Genomic DNA, 21,831 nt, shown 5'->3' on the forward strand with positions numbered 1-21,831 from the left:
TGCCCTCAGCACATACCCGGAGGTGCTTTAAAATCACAGCAGGGCTCCCGCAGCGTGGGACGCGTGCGGGCGTGCCTGGGACGCACCCGGGTGAAGCCCAGGCCATGAGCGGGCCCGTCCAAGCCCAAAAGAGACTTGGCTGGGCCCCCGCTCTAACGCCGGACCATAAGCATCCGTGTGCACCTATTAGTCAAGGTACTGTTAAAGCTAATTCCATCCCTTTTAATAATCCCCGTGTCTCATCGTCTGACTCTGAAATTGAGATGATCGAGCGGCGACTTTCCTCAGACTGTTTAACACTCCCAAGACGCTTGTCTTTAGGTCCTCTAGGTTCTTCCAAACTGGGAGGCTCCCCATTAACGTGTTTACTCATCACACCCCGTAATGTGCTTACAACCCCCCTCTTACCAACCCTGGATACACCTTCTAAAATTGATTCCAATGGGCTAGGGATAGCCACCAGAGCACAGGCCTCCAAACATCTGGATGAGGCAATAGTGAAAGAGCCATCTGCTAAACGAAAATGGGGTGCTGCCACCCAAAAAACAACAAGCATTGGAAATGCAATAGGTCTCGCAATAACGCGAGTCTGAACTATTAGCATTGTAAATGATAATGCCCTTTATTTTTGCGTTCTGGTTTTCGGAACATAAATAAAAGGCTTTGTCATTTACAAGGCCTATAGCTTAAATTTGCGTTAAAACGAGACCTATTGCATTGCAATGGTGGTGGTGCTGCTGAGTTTTCTCTGAATCTGCACCCACAATCTGCACTCTGAATCTGCACTCTGAATCTGCACTCTGAATCTGCACTCTGAATATGCACCCACAATCTGCACCCACAATCTGCACCCACAATCTGCACCCTGAATCTGCACCCTGAATCTGCACCCTGAATCTGCACCCTGAATCTGCACCCACAATCTGCACCCTGAATCTGCACCCACAATCTGCACCCACAATCTGCACCCACAATCTGCACCCACAATCTGCACTCTGAATCTGCACCCACAATCTGCACTCTGAATCTGCACCCACAATCTGCACTCTGAATCTGCACCCACAATCTGCACCCACAATCTGCACCCACAATCTGCACCCACAATCTGCACCCACAATCTGCACCCTGAATCTGCACCCACAATCTGCACTCTGAATCTGCACCCACAATCTGCACTCTGAATCTGCACCCACAATCTGCACCCACAATCTGCACCCACAATCTGCACCCACAATCTGCACTCTGAATCTTCACCCACAATCTGCACCCACAATGTGTGAGTGGCGTTGCGTGTGTGAGTGGCGTTGCGTGGATGAGTGGGGTTGCGTGGATGAGTGGGGTTGCGTGTGTGAGTGGCGTTGCGTAAGTGAGTGGCGTTGCGTGTGTGAGTGGCGTTGCGTGTGTGAGTGGCGTTGCGTGTGTGAGTGGCATTGCGTGTGTGAGTGGCGTTGCGTGTGTGAGTGGCGTTGCGTGTGTGAGTGGCGTTGCATGTGTGAGTGGCGTTGCATGGATGAGTGGTGTTGCGTGGATGAGTGGCGTTGCGTGGGTGAGTGGCATTGCGTGGGTGAGTGGGGTTGCGTGTGTGAGTGGCGTTGCGTGTGTGAGTGGCGTTGCGTGGATGAGTGGGGTTGCGTGGATGAGTGGGGTTGCATGGATGAGTTGCGTTGCGTGTGTGAGTGGTGTTGCTTGGGTGAGTGGCGTTGCGTGGGTGAGTGTGGTGTTGCGTGGATGATAGTGGGCTTGCGTGGGTGTGAGTGGCATTGCGTGTCTGTAAGTGTTGCTGTGTGGGTGAAAGTGGCACAGAGCCTTTGATGTGACCTGGCGCAGGAGAAATGCTGCTGCTGCTAATTAAATACAAGAGCGGCCGGGAAGCGGCCGGGAAACACAAGTACGGCCGGCCACATAATTAGGGGAGGAGAAGCCGCACAGCACACGCTGGGAGAAGCCCTTTGATGTGCTGTGCGGCCGCGATGCGCGCTCTGTGCTGGGGGAGGGGGGAGGGCCATTAGCCTGAACTCGCGGCAAGATCAAACGAAGAGTGGGATGGACATTGAGGAACAGATGGCCATGAAAGTGTATGGGCCAAAAGCGCGTGCCTGTGGCCACGTGCACTCGAAGAAAACGCCACGAAAAAATGCGGTGGTTTGACAATCAGTTTGAGCACTTGAATTCTCGCCATTTCCCATTCCTTCGGAATGGTAAAGGACGAGACCTAAAAAGCAACAAGGGTGCCAAATCTGTAAGCCATGCAGCTAACCATGTAGTATCTTTAACAAATTCTGTTGGCACACAGACGGACGATGCTATTCCTCCCCCATCACAAAGCAGGGATAGTATGGGAGCTCTGCTCTTATTTCTGCTCCGGAGAGAGCCTTGGGAACCGTATTAGCTCAGTTCAAAGAACTAATGGAGAAGAAATGTATACTGCTGTTTGAGAAACTGGAACGGACTGAGATTGTGAAGAGTAATCAAAGTGGCAAGAACATAACTGTACAATCTGGCTCTAATGTAGAGGAGGGTACAAAATCTAGGGGAACTGTTATACAGAATAAAAGCGGCACTAACACCACAGCACACACCATTTTTACTGTGGAGGAGGGTATATCAACCAGGGGTACACAGGGTGATGATGTGCGAAGGAAACCTGTCTGTGTTGAACAACCAACCCAAGACCTTAGGGGAGACCCATGGTAGTAGGGGGGATTGTAAAATATTTAACAATTTTAGACTCAATCTCCCACCTGAGGCCACCCCTTTAGTGGCAGTGTTTACAGGAGTACCCCCACTTAAAATGAATGAGATAGAAACCACTGAGGATCTCTTACGTAAAACCAAGTTTTGGTGCAAACAACACTCAGGAAATGGGGCACAGGCCTCTGCTCACAATATAATGGTGAGAAGCGTTGGTGGGGTAGGACAGAGAAAAAAAGAAGGCAAAGGCAATTGTATTGTTATCACCTTTGATCAAATTGGGGTGGAGGGATTGTTATTTAATGGCGGTTATAATTTGGGCCTAGGGGGCATAAGTGCTCTAACGTTGTTTTTTTTACCCCCCCCCAGAGAGCAATAAGATCTTGGTTAGGACCCTGGGTAGGACCCTGTTGGGGACTCGAGCCCAAATGAAAAACAAGGTTGACCCATTTTTGGTGCGGGGTGCGAGGATGAACCGATTTGATATTTTGACTCAAAATAGAGGGCTTGACAATGTGACTCAAAATAGAGGTCCATATACCCCCAAACTACTGTCTATTCCTGTAAATGAGGACACAACAGTGAAAGGCCCAGTGTGCTCTAACATGTTTTACCCACTGAGCCACTTGGATGAAAACGATTGACTGCAGCCCCTTGTCCCAATGGGTGGGGAGGGGGAAAAGGACACCCTATGGAGAGGGTGGAGGAGAACCTGATTTGCAGGATTTTAAGTTGGAATGTTGCAGGACTTAGAATAAAAAGTAGGGAACCCAGATGGATTAATTTTCTTAAAGCCTATGATATAGTGGGTTTACCAGAGACATGGGAAAGAGAAGATAATTTCTGGTCAACAGTTATAAATCAAATTTTGTGTCAGCGCGGCCATCAGCCTCGGGGAGAGCAAAGGGGGGACTTTAGACCCTAATATCACTAAAGGTGACGGGAAAACATTGCGTGGTGTATACTGGTTCTACCAATTGCTTGGCTGTAGAAATTAATAATGTTAATTCCTTGAAATTGTTGATAGTAAATTTCTACAACTCACCGGAGTTTAGATTTTTAAATTAGTATTTAGGTGTCCTAAAATGTTTTTTAATTGATTATAGATTCAAACAAACCACTTCTTATTCTATTTTTATCTTGGGTGATTTTAATGTTCACTCGTGTCTGAAGGATTGTTTTGTGGGAGACTGTCTAGGCCCAGAGGATTCCCTTTGTTGCCACTTTGAGCATAGTCCACAAGGAGAATGCCTGGAGGATCTCCTGGTGGCAGTAGATTTGCCAGCCAAACACAAACATTACGGGGAGGAGGATCCCTACCTTTAAGGCGAGGGGGCAGGATACAATAATTGATTATATTTTTATTTCTCCGTCATAATCACCCCTAGCTATTAAGTATGGTGCAATCTGGTCTAACTAAAGTGACCATTATCCTGTCACACTTGAGTTATGTAAGTCAATTGGCGTTAAAGAGAAAGAGGAACAAATACCCACTAGTATACATGTAAGGACCACAGACCAGGGACGGAGGCTAAAATGGACCAGTATAATCCCGGGGTCTTTCTTTCAAGACGTATTTCTTAAAGCGGATGACAGTTTTAATGTATGTCTTAACCCTGGAGATAAGGGCCCAGAGGTTTTATTGGCATTTGAAGAGATCTATGCACAGGTGGCTGTGGGCCTGACAATCCCGAGCAGGAGTTATATTAACTTGAGGGAGAAATGGTTTGATAAAATGTGCTCGAAAGCCCACCAAAAGCTTATTTCTGCCCTGAAGCAGGTCCCTGGAGACCGTACCCTTGTAGCCCAATTGAGACTGTCCTTTATATGTACAATTAATTGCCGCAAGCAAGAAATCAAAGAAGAGGCATGGAACGACCTGCTTTCATTAAGGTCAATAGGGATAGTGAAAGAGTTTGGGCCATAGTCAATAAACCCTTTTCTACGGGACTTAAAAACATTCCCTTAGAATGTAATATTACTGAGGATCAGTGGTACTCCCATTTTAATACTGTTTATGGAGCCTCACAAATCGAGATGGTCTCCCCAGCTACTTTTGTTTTAACTCGGGGTATCACATCATTGACTTTTATGGAAACTGAAGTAGAGGCAGCTATTGTGCAAATGATTAGCAATAAGGTCCCTGGCCCTGATTGTGTCCCGACCGATTTATATAAAATAAGACCATATCTCTGGGAGAAAATTATAACTAATCTTTTAAACGTAGCTAGCAAGCATGGACTTCCGCCTTCCTGGTCTCTCTCGACCATTATCCCAGTATTTAAAAAGGGGCAGAGAGGTGGCCCTGGTTATTACAGACCTATCTCCTTGATTGATTCAGTGGTGAAGATTTTAAGTAGAGTTATTTTAAATAAACTTTCTGATTGGTTGGATGACTCTGGAATTTGAATAGATTGTCAATATGGTTTTAGAAAAGGTAGAAGCACAATGTTTTTGTTTTGTTTGTTTGTTTCTAAATAGAACAAAGTTATGGTCAATATTGATGGATATGGGGATGGACCGCTGTCTAGTCTATTTTTTAGCAGATCTCCCTAGGGATCTTTATGCTAGGGTCAAAGTCAACCAAGATGGTAAATGCCTGAAGCACTTTAAAATTGACAAAGGGGTTCGTCAGGGTTGTATTTTAGCCCCTTTGCTTTTTTATTATATATAGATAATTTAAATACCTCCCTTAACACCGCCACTTTAGACAGTCCACATATAGGGGACAGGGTTATTCCTGCTCTTCTATGCGTGGCTGATGTGGTTCTTTTGGCCCACACTGCAGTTGGTCTGCAGAAACTTCTGGACTCCTTTGGATCTTTTATGCAATCCCTGGACCTTATTGTCAATAAAACCAAATCGCATACGATGACAATGGGGCAGAGTCCCCAAAAATGTAAAACCTTTTATTGCGAGTTTTATTTGATGAAAGAGGCTCCTGGATTCCCCAGCTAAGGGAAAAAATACTTGTTATGTCGAGGTCCATAGGTCCCCAAATCTAGCTCTACTTTTGCTATTCACCAAGAGCTGGGAAGTGGCTTTGTTGAGGATCAAATTGGCATGAGTCCTGTGACTTGTTGGCTTAAGACATAAATTAATTCCGAATTGGGACTGAACAGAGAAATCCTGAGGGACTACTTCGCGTTGGACAACTTGGGTAAAATCCAATGGTAACAATATGTTAAGTCAATGCTTGGAAAATTGGGGTGACCAGAACTCTTTGCAACTCCGGAAAAAATAGTGAAGGAGGATGTGGCATGGGTTAAATCCCAAATCTTAAATATGTTGTTTGTCGAGAGAGAGGCATTGGAGATTGTCAAACTAAGAGTGAGAGCCCATTTGCTGTTAAAGACAGTCCCAAGGATTGAACCGTATTTGTTAATCGTTACAAAACCTTTTCATCACTTTCTTCTAATTAAGTTACATTTCAGGGCTGGAGCAGGGTAAAAGACCTAGGGGCATATTATCAAGGACGGGCGATACATTATCGCCGCTTTTATCGGCAGGAAACTGCCGATAAAGCGGCGATAATGGGCTTGATAATATGCTCTATGAATTCCTATCGAAGCCCATGTTAGATGTCTTCACATCTAACATGGGCTTCGATAGGAATTCATAGAGCATATTATCAAGCCCATTATTGCCGCTTTATTGCAGTTTCCTGCCGATAAAAGCGGCGATAATGAATTGCCCGTCCTTGATAATATGCCCCCTAGGTCCTTGTACATGTGCTAATTTTTCTTTGAGGACACCATGCACTTTACAATGTTTTTGCGAACATTCTATCCCTATGAGGAGAAAGGTTTTAAGACCCATTTTTAAGAGGAAGGGATTTGTGCAAGTCAAACCAGCTGTGCTATATTTGCGGTTGTTAAACAGGCCATGAAATTTTTTTAACATTGCAATATTTTTAAGTGCAGATTGATTTTATACATAGATATAATTGTTTTTACTGCATGAATAATTGAACTATAATTCATTAATTTTTATTGGCATTATTTTATTATTTGTATGTGGAATATTTTTGGGAACTCCAAATGTATAAATATGTTTGTTAATCAGTTTTGTAATGTATTGTTCACTGTGGAGTACTTTTACGGCTTTGGTTAGCCGAATAAAATGGTTTGATAATGATGATGATCCTAGGCAACTAAAAGTGGGGGACATGCCTTGCAATGGTCTTGTCTTGGCCCATGTGATCTGCCAGGGGAATTTAGTGAGCCAGGTCCAGTAGGAAGGCCCTGTAGCATTGGGGACACTCCCTCTGTGACCTACAGAATGTCTCCTTGGTGGGTCCTCCTTCCAGATGTGATCGAACAAGCTCAAGAACGTCACCTGGAGTAGTAATGCAATCCGCACTGGACTACGGGGTGCCCACCGCGGGTTCACCATCCATCTCACTGGAACGACATTGAGTGGCTAGTTTCCCATGCCCTCTGCCTTGCCCCTTCTTAGCTGCTGGCTGGGCAGCTATTCTAGGGTCCAGCCCTTTTTGACTCCCTTCCTGGGCAGCCATGGGAGGTGGTGCTGTTTTTGGACACTTGGGATCCCCCTTGTAGTGTTCTTTCTCATAGCACTTGATGGGCTTGGGCTGCTGACTTTTGTCCGGGTAGATTTTCTTCTGGTGGTCAGATTGGAAATGAGTACCAGACCCTTTCCCCCGCGAGTTGTTTTGGGGCCCTATAGAGAACTCTGTCTTTTTATATCCCTCCTCCTTCTTCTAGTGGGAACCCTGGCCACCCATTAGGGAGCCTCCCTCTCCCCACTCCCCCTACCTCCCCCAGATACCTTCTTGAACACTTTGGTGCTGACCCAGATGTCTGATTCCTCAGCAAGCTTCCTGGGGTTGGCACAGCTCTGGTAAACAAGTATCAAGCATGTGCTCCTTTAAAAATTAGTTGTACAGCCCTGAATAATCATTAACCTTGCTGCCCCCATCCAGCACCTGGGTGCTTTATAAGCACAATCAAAGAAATTCACACATGCCTGTGTGGCGACTTTGTGGCTGCCCCTAAATCTGAGCCATTACCTTTCAGGGGTCAGTCCAAACTTACTGACTAAGATGGCCTTCATAGCCGTGTAGCATGTCTGGGTTTCTACCTTTAGTGTAAGGAGTGTGTCCCTCCTCACTGTGGCCATATACCTCCATAAACTACCACTCTAAAACTCCTCTGGGACCTTGAGTACTCTTTGAGTCTCATCATAGCCTTCAAACAACGCATCTGTGTCATCTACCACTCCATAATTGGGCACCAAATCCTTGGGTATCCTGACTCTGAACTAACCAATGAACACTGTAGGTATGCTGCCACCATTGCTGTTGCTGGACCCTACTTGTAAGGCTCTAAGGTTCAGCTCCTTGAGGCTGAGTTCATGGGTAAGTTTCAGTTCCTCCATAGCTAGCCTCCTCTCCTCTCAGGCCTGGTTCAATTTAGCAATCTCCAATTTGAGCTTTATTTCTTCCCTCCTGTCCACCAGATCCTCTGTTGACAGGTTCTTTGAGAAGGCTCTGCTCCCTGGGACATTCCACAGCTTCCAGCACATTGCTGGTCCTCTCTACAGGCAATTCTAGAGCCATATCAGACTCCAGAATCAGGTCATCCTCCTCCTCAGGAATTTCATGCTGCTCCTCTGGACTGTCATCCCCTGCTGCCAAGGACTCTGCCTAGGCCCTCAAAGCTTTCGGTACCTTCCCTTTCCTGGGTGAAGCCTTTTGTAGAAATTTAAAATCCTTGCAAAAATCTCTTAGCTGTGGCAGTGTAAGATTCTAGCCTGGCCAGCTCAAAGTCGTTTACCGCAGGTGAAGGTGCTGCTTTTCCAGAGTGAGACATGGTTTTAGCAGGAAAAAAATCAAAAGGCCAATCAGGGAGAATTAAAAAAAAGGTTCAAAATGGTTTAAGTATACAGCTGTGCTGAACAATGAGTGGTATTGCAGAAACACCAGTCCTGTCCTCACCACTGATCACCAATATTAGAAATGGGGTTTCTGACTGCCAGTGTATGCACCCTGTATACGCAGGAATCAACACTATAGTCAGGGTAAACTAGGAACACACTAAGAGATAACCTGTGCTCACCCTTTGGTAGTGTGGCAGAGAGCAGTCAGACTATTAAAGAGGTAATGTGTAAAGTATTTATGCAACACACACACACAAACACAATGAAAACACCACAAAAATACTCCACTCAGGCTTAGAAACATAGATTATAATTTTATAAGTAAAACAAGACCAAAACAATACAAAATCTACTACGTAGATCCTGAGCTATTTATCTTTAAAGATTTAGGTGAAAATAGCGCATAAAAGGGCAAAGCACCAACTGTGGTTATCTGTTCGCGTCCGACCAGGTTCATGCGATTGCCATGCCGATTGACATGGAGCGCAAGCTGGCTATAGGGACCCACTTGGGCTCGCTGAACTCAGTACCTTACATCCTGGTGCACGGTCTGCGTGGTGTTGCTTTGTGAGGCTTCGCGTCGGCTGGTGTTTGTTACGAGAAGCTGTGAAGTGAGCCTTTGCAGGGCTTAATGTCATGTGTATCTGTTCCAATGGACTGGTAGCTGTGTGGCGAGTCTTTGCCGGGCTTCGCGCAACCCAGAGTCCATTCTGGTGAGGCTGGCAAGTGAGGCTGGCACCTGTGTAGCAAGGCTTTGCGGGGCTTCATTCAGTTCTGATGTGGACCACAGAAGGTAGACAACCTTAGCCCCCTTCCAAATGTCCAGGACTGGGGTGGCATCACTTGGCAGGGCAGACTCACAGCTTGTAGAGTCCTGGTGCAGATGCAGGATTGAAGGAATTATTTGATGGCGCTGAGACTACAGAGCAGGAGTCAAGTCATAAATCCATGTGAGTCATTCTGGGTTCAAGTGAGAGGGGTCCCGTTCTTGACCTCAGCAGAGAAGAGATCAGCCGGTAGCAGGGTAGCACAGCAAAGCAGAAAAACTGTCTTCCAGAGCAGCAGTCATGCAGAGTGGCAATCCGTGTAGCACAGCAATCTTTGCTCCTGGCAGAGTTCTTCACAGGTCCAGTGTACTTATTTATTTTAATTTTAATTTTAAAAGTTTTATATAGCGCTAGTTTGACCCGTAGGTATCAAAGCGCTTTACATACACATAGGAGAAACAGAAGAAAATTGTGTTACATAGAAGGCGGTAAGGAAGCAAAACAGAGATAAAAAAAATACAACCTGAAAAATAGGTAAACCGTGCAGGGGAGGGAGAGAAAACAAACAAAGGTGGCTAACACACTCCCGTGATTAACTATCCTTGAATGTCAAGAGAGAGAGGAGTCAACTCGGATATTGAAATCTAGGTTCATTGACATGGGTCGGGAAAGTATTTTTTGAGGAGATAGAGTTTCAGGTCCCTTTTGAAACAGGAGGAGGGGTTGCATCTGAGGACTCTAGGGAGTGCGTTCCACATCCTGGGAGCGTTGCCAGAAAACAATCAGTACTGAGTGGTTTTCTTTTTCAGTTTCGGAGGGATAAGAAGGAGGGAGTTGGAGCTTCTCAGAGTTCTGGATTGTCCTGCTCTTACCAGTTAGTTGTTTAGGTAGTTGGGGGACGGAGAGTGAAGGGTTTTGTGTGTGATGCAGGTCAGCTTGTAAATACACCTCCCTTCCATGGGCAGCCAGTTGAGGGAGTTGAGAGCTGGAGTGATGTGTTCAAATTCTTTTACTCCAGATATGACTCTAGCGGTCATGTTCAGCACTGCCCTTAGTGGGGCTAGGTGAGCTTTTGGAGTCCCTGTTAGAATGGCATTCCCGTAGTCGATTTTAGAGAGAACTAGGAGTTGAACTACTGTCTTGAGGTCATCATGGGGAAGAACATTTTTCAATTCGTTGAGATGTTTTAGTGAGAAAAGCGCACCTTTTGCAGAGTTTTTGATGTGGGCTTCCATTGATAAGTTCTTGTCAATGGTAATGCCTAGAGATTTAATTGAATCCGATAGGACGAGAGGGCAGTTTAGGGCAACCAGATTCTTGAACCACTCTTGGATTGGACCTTGGTTACTTTTTGGAGAGAATAGGATTAGTTCTGCTTTATCAGGTTTGAGCTTTAAGTGGTTAGCATTTAACCATGTTTGGATCTTGGTTAGAGTGACATTGAGGTGTCGGATGTTGCTGGGTGATTTGATTTTGTAATAGATTTGGGTGTCATCAGCCTAAAGGTGGTAATTCACTCCTGCTTTTTTCAAGATGATTGTGAGGGGCTCCATGAAGAGATTGAAGAGGGACGGGGAGAGGATCGAGACAGGAGTTGATTTAATTTCTTGCGAGCAGTGCTGAAGGAAGGAGGTGAACCATTTTAGTAATGTGCTGTTTATGCCAGAGCGCTTCCTCAAGGTCTCCAGAAGAGCTGGATGATTTACTGTGTTGAATGCCATAGATAGGTCAATAAGGATGAATAGGCAGGCCTCACCTTCATCTAAAGCCCTGTGAAAATCGTCAGAGATGTTGAGCATAGCTGTTTCAGTGCTACAGCCTTTCCTGATTGAAAGGTGTTGAGGAGGTTGAACTCATCAATGTGTTTGTTGAGTTGGTGGAGGACGCATTTCTCCAATGTTTTTGCAAGAACGGGAGGTTGGAGATAGGTCTGAGTTTGTTAAGATCGTTAGAGTCGGCTCCTGGTTTCTTGAGAATGGATGTCATTTGTCCTAGTTGAAGGGAGTCTGGGACACAGCCTGAGATGAGAGAGGCGTTGATGGTGTGGTTGAGTTCTTTTATAATTGTGGAGGGGAGGGGGTCCATTGTGTGGGAAAAAGGTTTTAAGGCTTAAAATGATACTGAAGACCTCGCTTTCCGACATTAGCTCAAAGTCGGACCAATTCGCATTGTTTTTTAGCTGGAGGAAGACCTGGTTGTCTTTGGTAAGAACTCTTTCTGATTGGCCAAGGGTGATTAAAGGGGTGCAGGTTAAGAGTGAAGGAGGATTTGAGGTTTGGACGAAGGATTGATAAATTCTTTAGACTTTATTAGTGAAGAAGGCGTCAATTTCTTCACATCGCTCTTTGGTGGCTTTGATTACCTGAGAGGGAGTGCAGTTTGTTTTGACAATGTTGAAGAGTTCTCTTGGTCTGTTTTTCGCCAGAACTAGTTGGTTGCGGAAGAAAGACGTCTTTTTGGGTCACAGCCCCATTCAGGTCAGAGCCTTGGTAGGGTCAGAGCCCCATCATTATACCCAGGTTTTTTTTTTTTTAAGTGAGGGTGACTTCAAACAACATGGGTTCTTTCTTCCCAGCCCTAGCTCCATTCAAGGGAAAAAGACACTGCCTTTTTAGGTGTAAGTGTCAGCTCCCCCTCTCTTCCTGACCAGGAAGCTATCAGAATGCAAATTAATCCAGATATGTTCTCTGTCACACCCATCCTTTCTGTGTTAGTGGGTGTCTAGAGGGAATGCACAAAGTGTAGCTGTCACTCACCCATATGTGTATTGGAGCAAGGTTGCAGGAACACAGAGCAGTAGGAGCAGAGAAATGCCCACTTTCTAAAATAGTAATGTTGAATCCAACTTTACCATTAAAGAGGATTTATCATTACCATTATAAAGATATAAAACATGATGCAGCTTCTCCTTTATAATCAGGGGAATTACAGCTTAAAAGTGTATTAAGGCACTCCCAATGCATACATATGAGAGGCCTTACAATAGTGAAAAATGTATTTGGGTGTTTGTCACTACTAGGACATGCAACACTTACCAGTACAAGTCCTACGTTTTACTTACACTGCACCCTGCCCTACGGCTACCTACAGCATACCTATGGGTGATTGTTTGCAGTGAAAGGGGAGTTTAAGGCTTAGCCTGGAGTTTTAAATGCCAAGTTGAAGTGGCAGTAAACTGCACACATGGGCCTTGCATTGGCAGGTCAAAGACAGGTTTGAACAACTACTTATGTGGTAGGCCGACTGGTAGCATTTGATTTACAGCCCATGTGTATTTGAAATGCCACTTTAGAAGGGGACTACAAGTAAACTAAATATGCCAATTGTGTATACACCAATTGTACCTATGTTTAAGGGAGATGCACATGCACCTAGGCACTCCTGAGCAGTGGTAAAGTGCTCAGAGTCCGAAGGCCAACAGAAAGAATCAGCAAAAAGAGGAGGCAATATTGGCAAAATGTTTGGGGGAAGAGCATGCTAAGGATGACAGGTCTCAGATGCACTATTTCGTTTTTTGTAACATTGTTGAATTACTTTCTTGTATTTTGAGGGCGTGTACCAGTTAGTAGACATTTCCTACTGGAAAGAGGAAATGCAATAAGCTAAGCTTGAGGAGGGAAGTAAATGCCAGTTATGGTATGTGAGAAAGGATTGCTGTTCTTGGTATGTGGCAAGACTTTGACATGCAATTTGTTGACATGTCTAGTATTTGGGATGTAAAAGGAAGAGGTACTTACATGGAGGCTTGATTCCATTCCATGCATTCTGGGCTCTACTCACAAATGTTTTCAGTATTGAATAATAGCAAGTGAATTTTTCATACTGGGTCTGTGTAAATTCTGCTACTACAGCACATTGCCATCAGCGGTAAGCTAAAAAATAAGAAATTAAGCAGTAAGGAGAATGTTGCAGAGGATCGATGTTTACAAATATTTTGCATGGCCATTTTCAAACTGGACATTTACATATACCTTCTCCTAAAGAATATGTGTTTCCACTTTGGGTATGGAACACAGTCATTTGTGGTGCAATGTGGGTTGTAGATAAATGGAGGACAAAAGTCAAAAAAGTTCCATTTGAGTAAAGCACAAGCCAGTTATACTGTAAATCCTCCTGCTGATTGCCACTCAATTCATATTCTGCTGGAGTGAGTGTGAGGATGGAATAGAGTTCATGTAAATCTGTGATCTTTAAGATTCAAGCATTCTCCTGTGTATTTTTCAAAGATCACACAAGCAAACTATAATAATTCAGAGACTTCAATTATTAAAAATCAACTTTCAGAATTGGATCCTCTGTTTTTATTGCAGTCTCCCAGTGGCCTCCAGAGTTGTGAGAGACAAATCACTGGGACAGGACAGGCTCCTTCTCCACAGATTCCCTCTCTTCCACCATGCAACATTGTCCCTGATCTCTCCATAGCCACTCTCGCAAATGCCTTTCATTGTTTTAATGCACTAATCATACCTCTGTAGGGTGTCAGAGTACTTTACATCAAACATAAACTATACAGAGAAAATGTATCATGCTTGTGTCAATTTGTGTATAGGAAATGTTATGTACAACAATGAGGATTATGAGGTGAGGTGTAGGAATCACATTATCCATCCTAGTAGGTAGTATATTTTAGGACTGTTTGGTATGATGAAGCACAAAGTTAGATTAAAAACATACTACAGTGCTTGCAGTTGGCGTTACTAATAGGAGGGTATTTCTATCCAAACCAACCCTTTTTTAACAACATTTAGGTAATGAAAGACTGAAAAAAAACATAGCAGTCTAACCTGTACCATGTAGTTTGCATTAAGCTCTTTGATGACAGTTTATAGCTCGCTGTGCTATATTAGGATTGTAACTTAAAAACTACAAGTAACAGAAGGATCACAATGACAAAAGCAGTAACCCATTGTGCTATCCAAATAAATACAGTTTTGTGATCTGCATGTTCTTTGCAGTAGGTGTATTAACCCTCAGTACTACCTTATTTTTTTGTAAACAAACTTTATTAGGCACTATAAACCTTGAAATGAGCATATGAACTAACATGGATCCTCTGTTAATAAGCATGCAGCTCGTCACTGACTTACATATGCCTCCACAGTCAGTCAATAGCCTTGCAGGAGATTAATTTGCAATCAAGTTCACACTATATGCTTATAAGTTGTATAATAACAACTAATCCCCCATTCTCCCCCAGTTGGCATCTCCGCCCACTCAACCCCTCTGCACTACCTAATTATGGGTCAAAATTGCTTCGAAGCAAAACTCAGAACTCTCTCCAGCAGGAACATTAATCACCAGTGTTAACTTGACATTTTTATTATTGCCTGCAAACTGCTGGACACACAAGAAACACATCAATTTAAATGCACCTTCCTCAAAGTTATTTCCTATCACAGCACCCCCGAACTCAGCTCCCCCAAACTCAGCGCCAGGTGCAGCTGCACCTGTCGAACCACTCTAAAGCTGCCCCTGACTGGGGGTGCCTCTTTCACTTCTGGACCTCCAACATACAGGCCAGACAGAAACTCTCCCTTCATTCAGGTGTCACCTTCCTGAAACCTAGAAGTTCCATAGCCTCAAAGGGGTGCAGCAGAGAAGAGATAACTATCGTCAAGTTTTTTAAGTTTAAAGATTTTATTGATAATGTAAAGAAAAAAAAACTAATGGCATAACACAGAAGTAGTACAGATCAGAATCAGTGGTGTAATATGGGGGAGAGGGGAGGAAAACAAGGAAATGTAAGTGGTAATGTAACATTTCAAAACTGGTATGAATTAAAGGTTTCACATGTTTCTAACACAGATTTTTAATATTTCAGGGACCGAGGCATACTGTACTGAATAAACAAAAAATATACACTAGAAATCTACAGAAAATAAATGCAGGTAGCTGTGACACTTTGTCAACATATTTATATTTCAATGTGTTGTCTTTTGAGAGTTTTGGAGATAGATAAAATAAGTTACAGGTGCACCATAAGAATTCTCATTTGGTGGATAAAGTCAAAGGTGTTTATTTATGTTCTGTTCAATCTATGATTAAAGCATACTCCACTCCACCAGGCTAAACTAGTATCTTTTGAAATATCTTTGAGTATTTTATAATTTGTTGAAATGTAACAGCAATCGAAATATTAACTATATTAACAATAAATTAACAAGCATGAAACTGTTCTGATAACCTACCTAAAACGAGTTTGTAATTGTAAATGGCATGCTAACTTGAAAAATAAAGTTCATTTGCTGCCAAACTCTGACTCAAAAAAATGAGATATTCGTTTAACAGAACAACATATCTGACAATTTACACTAGGAGCATTACAGGAGCGAGTATGTTGTAAGGAGGGATTGATTTTATGACTTGAGTCTGATGTGACTCATAAACAGATATAAATAATACGTTTGATGTGGCTGCATCAGTGTAAAAAGATCTAAGAATTTCCCCCCAAATCTGGGTCCATAATGGGCGGGTGCATGAAACCTATCTTTCTCCCAAAGAAGTTCAATATTAGACTTTGATTGTTGACTGCAAGAGGCAGTTCTTAATAAATAAAAAATGATGGATTCTTTTGGTGTTTTGGAAGGTTTGTGTAATAGGGAAGTGTTACGTGCATTTAAGATGAGAGTGGGAGCACATCGGTCAAGAAGATCAAAGAACACTTTTTCCAAGATACTGTATTTATGTTTTTCTGAGGTAGAAAGGTAAAAAAAGGTCGCTAGTAATTGAAAAAAAAAGATAGTTGTACCCTCAAAGAAAATCCGTTGTACCCAAGTAATTCCCTTGAGTTTGCAAGACGAACTGTAAGTAGACCTATGGCTCACCGCAATAATTTTATTGTCTCATTGAAGAATTGAAGAAAAGTAAATGTATCCATTTAATCAGATAAAAGAAGCAGTTGAAATAATACATTTATTTGTTTAAATATAGGAGTAGATAAATGAGTAGGTTCAAATATTCCTTGAAAGAAAAAAGGGAAGAAGAGATTGTCATATTCAGAAATCTAATAAGTGGATTGTCTGTATAAGAAAGTGTTATGAAGATGGTAGGAAATCTAGTAGAATAGGTTAGTTTATAGATTAAGGTTTTATTGATCTAAGATGTTAAGATGGTGTTCTAGTAAGTTCTGTAGTTAGCCCGACCAGTAGCAGCTTCCCTGCTGCTCAGCCCATACTCCAACTGACTCCACATCACAGGCATCCTCACATTCCATTACATCACCATACACCCTATCATTCCACACAGCACATTTACACTGCATGAGCAGCAGGGGCAGAGAAACAGGAAAGATGCATAATACCATTTAACAGATATAACAGAAAGCTTAATGGTGAAAGATAAAGTTTAGGACATTAACTTCACATTCTTCCTTAGGTCATTTCAGTTTAGAGTATGATATGCAGGATTATTAATTGACCCACAGAAAGAGAGAAAGGAGAGAATGACATTTCTAATGAAAGTAATTTGAAAAGTTGCGGGGCTCTTGGCAAGTGTTTATAAAATACCTCATGCCATCATTAAAACCCCAGCAAAAAAGCAAAAGTGTATTACTTCTGGATATTAAAGTTTTTAGTTTATTATAGGTGACATCAAGATTGTATTTAAAGTGGACTGTTAGACCTGGCATCCTTGGCATGGTTACCCTGTCTTTTTGCATCAACATCCTGTATTTGTGACTGTATGCTGGACTTCGTTCTTGCTGAAGTTTGAACTCTGACCACTTTACCATTACTGATCAGTGTTAAAGTGCATGAGCTCCCTGTGTAAATTGTGATTATGTTTGGTTATTTATGATTGGCATATTTGATTTACTGGTTAGTCCCTAGTAAAGTTCACTGTTTGTACCCAGGGCCTGCAAATCAAATGCTACTAGAGGGCCTGCAGCACTGATTGTGCCAACCACATAAGTAGCCCTGTAAACATGCCTCAGGCCTGCCACTACACTGTCTGCAAGTGCAGTTTCAAACTGCCATGTCGACCTGACAAGTGCACCCACTTACCAGGCCTAAATCTTCCCTTCTATTACATGTAAGGCATCAATATGTCTCGTTACAATGCGTGGTGTTACCAGGCCGTAGGTAACAACGCGGTCCTTACAACGACCGCGTTGATACCAAGCACGGCTGTACATCGCAAGTCATTTCTACGACTCGCGCTAGATGGCGTGCTGGACTTAGGAATAGTATAAATAAATATTCCTACTCCAGTTAGCACAACAGCAGGGAATGTGTTGGATTTAAAATCCAAAACTCCTAGGCAATGTCAATAAATCAAATATATACAGTATCTAAAACATTAAGAAAACCAAGGAAAACAGAAAAAATATATTCAAAGTTGTTACCGTTTAAATTATTTTTTTTTGTATAATTCTTTTTTATTAAACACAAACAAATTATAATACACTTACAATAAATACACTGGACTGCCGCTCTGCACAATAAATCTGTACACATCCTCCTATTCGACAAAGATCAACAATGATTTCTATATTCGGTTCAGGGATCCTCCAGCACTTCCGGGTCCTCCAATTCCACCGGGGGAGTGCAGATATCACCCCTATAAGCATTCCAGGGCCCCCATATCTTGCCCATTTCTTGGGCCTCCCCCTTGCCACATACACAGTCCGCTCTCTGAACATGCACCAATCCAAATCATCCATCCATTTCCCGACTGTCGGTGGCTGAACCTCCCCCCACAGCTGAGCTATATTACGATTCGCAATACTACATGCCAATGTGGCCCACATCTTTCCATGGGATGGAAGATCTGTCGGGTCCCAAACATTCAGGAGGCAACGCCTCGCCTCCAACTCAAAACCCACTCCCCACACCTCCCTCACCTTGGCATGAATAGCAGACCAGTACCCCCGAATGAGGGCACAGTCCCACAACACATGAAAGAACGTTCCTGACACACCACACCCTCTCCTACATTCGCCACTCACAGCTAATCCCATTCGCACCAACCGTGGGCCAGTCACATAGCAGCGGTGGAGAATCTTTAATTGAACCAGCCGGAGCCTCATCTGGATGGCAACGACCCTCAGAGAGGCCACCGCCTCCCTCCAGTCCTCATCATCTAAGATCAATCCATCCGCTGTCCACTGGTCCCTTAGAGCCACCAAAGGATCCTCCGCGTGATTAACTAGTTTTTTATAGATCAGGGAGATCGTTTTCGTCGGGAGATGACCATCCAACACTCGATCCTCCAGCGGGGAGGCTTCCGGGGGCGTCATGCCAAGGGGATGTTAGTAAGCAACGAATGCCTAATCTGAAGGTAACGAAACCTCTCGCTCCCCTGCATTTGATACCGTTCCTGCAGAGTCTCAAATGGAAGGATACCATCCTTACCCCATAGATCCCCAACTCAGGAAATCCCACTCCCCCGCCAACAGCGATGTCAAGCTGGTTCACGCTGCTGAAGGGGCCTGCTCCAGACCCCAGGGCACCTCCCCAGGCCCATCAATAGCAGGGAAAAAACTCAGGCTCCCACACCGGTCTCCAGGAGCTCACACAGGGCAAATATCCGGGACCCCCCGTCCAGCGGGGGTCCCGCGCTGCGGGCGAAGCTAGGGGCAAATCGCCAGCTGTCCCCCAGACCGCCGACCGGGCCAACACCAGGCCGCCCCGGCGGCCGATGTTGTTGCACTCCGGTCGGGGGGCCTGGCTACTCGAGTCCCCGGCTTCCAGTGCGCGCAGGCCACAAATCTCCAGGCGGCACTGCGGGGTCCCTGGGGCTCACAGAATGTCCGGGGTAGTCTCTCCCGGCACCGCTTGGATTCCCCCGCCTATTACACTAGACGGGGGACAGGATTATGGCGAGGATGATGGGCCGGTGGAGCTGGGTCGGCCGGAGCCGGTCGTCAGGCGGCCATCTTGGTCGCCGGCTCGGCTCCTCCCCTCAAGTTGTTACCATTTTAATAATTTCTTCTCATATTATCTAAACAAATGATATTTATACAAAACATTTAAAAAATGAAACACAATATGTAACACATCACATTTAATCAATATGTATAAATAAAGGGTTAAAAAGTGGCAATATCTTTATTAACTGAGTTAACTGAGTTAATAAAGATATTGCCACTTTTTAAGTGCCTCTTTCGGCCATCACCCTATCCTGCATGCCTCTTTATCTCAGCCTTGCAGCTTCTTGTCATCCCAGCTTTTTCCCTTTGTGCAGGTTTTCATATATTGTTCATATCTTTTTCTTCATGCAATGTCCTCCTTTTCTGCCTTTTAGTCTCTTACCTTGGGGAAAAGGACAAAAAACACACTGCTGCTCAAACATGAGTGCTGGTGCCCATCACCTGCAATCACTGGCACAAATTCCGAACTACTTATGAATAGACAAGGTGAGACAGAGTTGGATATTATTGGAGATATATTTCAATTATTTGTGTACAAAATGGATGCTTCAGAGAGTTGTGGTTTTCCATGTGAGCACAAGACCTCCGTGTTTCCAGGTGGGGAAACTAGATTGGAGGCAGATCCTCATTATTTGTGTAAAAGATGATAAAAAAAAGTGTCAATATTCCTACTTGCCAATCAGAGGTTCAGCCATTATTATTTGTGTAAATCTGGGAAGAAGTGATGTAACTATGGAGCACAAGATGTCTGTGCGCTACTTGGATCAACAAATTAAACAAATGTTTAGTTTAACAAAGGAAAACTGCCCTAAATCTACATTTTATTGAAATAGTTTGGATGACATTTGTTGGGCTGTTGTTTCATAGTTCTCGCTATGGACCCTGCTTCATTCTTTATTCTCTCTTAATCATTTACTTCATCTCCACTCGCCCCCTCCCTCCTGTCTAGCCGTTACAGCCTGTCATCTACCTCCCGTAGCCTACCTTGCGATGCCATCATTGTTGATGTTAAATAAAACAAATGCTGCTCCGTAATACCCCGAGTGACCCAAGATGGAAAGTTAATTACACAGGGGTAATAAGCAATAGCAGCTATGAGCAGGGGAAGTAGTACTACAGGGGTCCTTTTTTACATACTTTTGCATGCCTTTACGAGTCGATCCCAGACTATTTTTCAGGATAGGAAAGCAAACTGGAACAGATTGAGGATTACGCACAGCAACGTGGAGCTGAGTTGTGGGATTATTGGAACATAGTGAAGGTCAGAATCTCCACAATCTTTCGAGGTGATCCAAATATACACCTACAATGGGACCATACGCATGTGTGCGTTTAAATCGCATGAACCCCTTGTAACCAGTGCTAGAACTGGATGTACTCAAGGAACTTATACATTGGATGTCAAGGGGTGGCCCAGGAATTTGAGGGGAGTATATTAGTGGTGAGATAACTCTAATGCCTAACACAGTTCTAGGAGAGTTCTGTGCTACGCCCTAACTCAGTTTTGACTGTTAGAGGTACATGAAGGGTTAATGTGCCTGCTGCAAAGCACATCGTGTAACATTCGGATCACAGATTTGCATTTTTTATATATACAAGTGGGCTACTGCTTTTGACACTGAGATTATTTTATAAGTTGCAAGCCTTCTAATACTCCACATTGATCTGTTTACCAATAATCAAGGAGCTGCATGCAAACTGTAAATCATGGGCTTAGAGATTTATTGTGTTTTCCCAAACTATTGTTATTCTAAGATTGTAAAGAAGGGTCCTTTGGGAACTAATGTTGTGCTATTAGCATAGACAACCACAATCTCAGTTGTGTTATATATTCTTTGTGTTTCTCCTGACCATTCACTCTATGTATGGTTGTTATGTGATGTAACATTTCCTAAACACTCATTTACACACTTGCATTATTTATGCTGCTGCTGTGTGTGATATAAAGCTCTCTTACATCCTAAACTTAGACGAGTAGCGCTACAAAAGTTACATTAAAAAATGTATGTGCCTTTTAAATGAATATTTATGTGGTGACTCAGGCAGACAGATACATTTTGCATTCAAACAGTGCAAGCCTATCTCTCACATAGGCAGTTGAACCAGGGCCGGACTGAGAACGAAAACCAGCCCTGGCAAAGTGCTCGGCGGCCCCCTGTGGGTGCGACCGAGCTCTTTGCCGGGGCCGGTTTTCGGCCGTTTTTGTTACAGGGCCGATTTTGCAGCTATGCTGCAAAAACGGCCCTGTAACAAAAACGGCCTCCAGGGCCCAAAACCGGCCCCCACCCTTGCGGCACACCGGGGGATTGCCCGGTGCCCGCAACGGCCAATCCGGGCCTGAGTTGAACAAAGTTAGAAGCCTACCTTTCACAGTATCACTTTAAGTACGTGTGAAGTGTTGACCGGCTGTGCACCTTTGTTTCCTTCCATTGCATTGGATCTAGGTGTTAGGCTCCAGATGCTTCCCAGCCAGGATGATACTTGAACAAAAAGAGGCTTTTAAACCAGGCCTTTGTTTTGGTTCCAGCTAATATTAGAAAAGGGGGGGCCAATCGGCCCCCACGCAGGCATGGCGGGGCCCGGCCCCTCCCATACCCCTGTTCC

The 21,831-nt window shown here is 43.9% G+C and overlaps 1 protein-coding gene across 3 annotated transcripts in view; it reads right to left on the bottom strand.

Annotated features, from left to right (window-relative positions):
• Positions 1-21,831, bottom strand: part of LOC144762467 (adhesion G protein-coupled receptor F5-like) — an 805,746-nt gene that overhangs the window by 703,885 nt on the left and 80,030 nt on the right. Inside the window, exon 1 of one of the 3 annotated variants that reach the window (XM_078647680.1) lies at positions 13,097-13,227. The exons of the other annotated variants lie outside the window; for them this stretch is intronic. The gene's annotated coding sequence lies outside the window, so the exon portion shown is untranslated. Of the gene's footprint in view, positions 1-13,096; positions 13,228-21,831 lie in introns of those variants that run through there. 3 annotated transcript variants of the gene reach the window in all.

The sequence above is a fragment of the Lissotriton helveticus genome, chromosome 6 (genome assembly GCF_964261635.1).
Source record: "Lissotriton helveticus chromosome 6, aLisHel1.1, whole genome shotgun sequence".
Classification (NCBI taxonomy): Eukaryota; Metazoa; Chordata; class Amphibia; order Caudata; family Salamandridae; genus Lissotriton; species Lissotriton helveticus.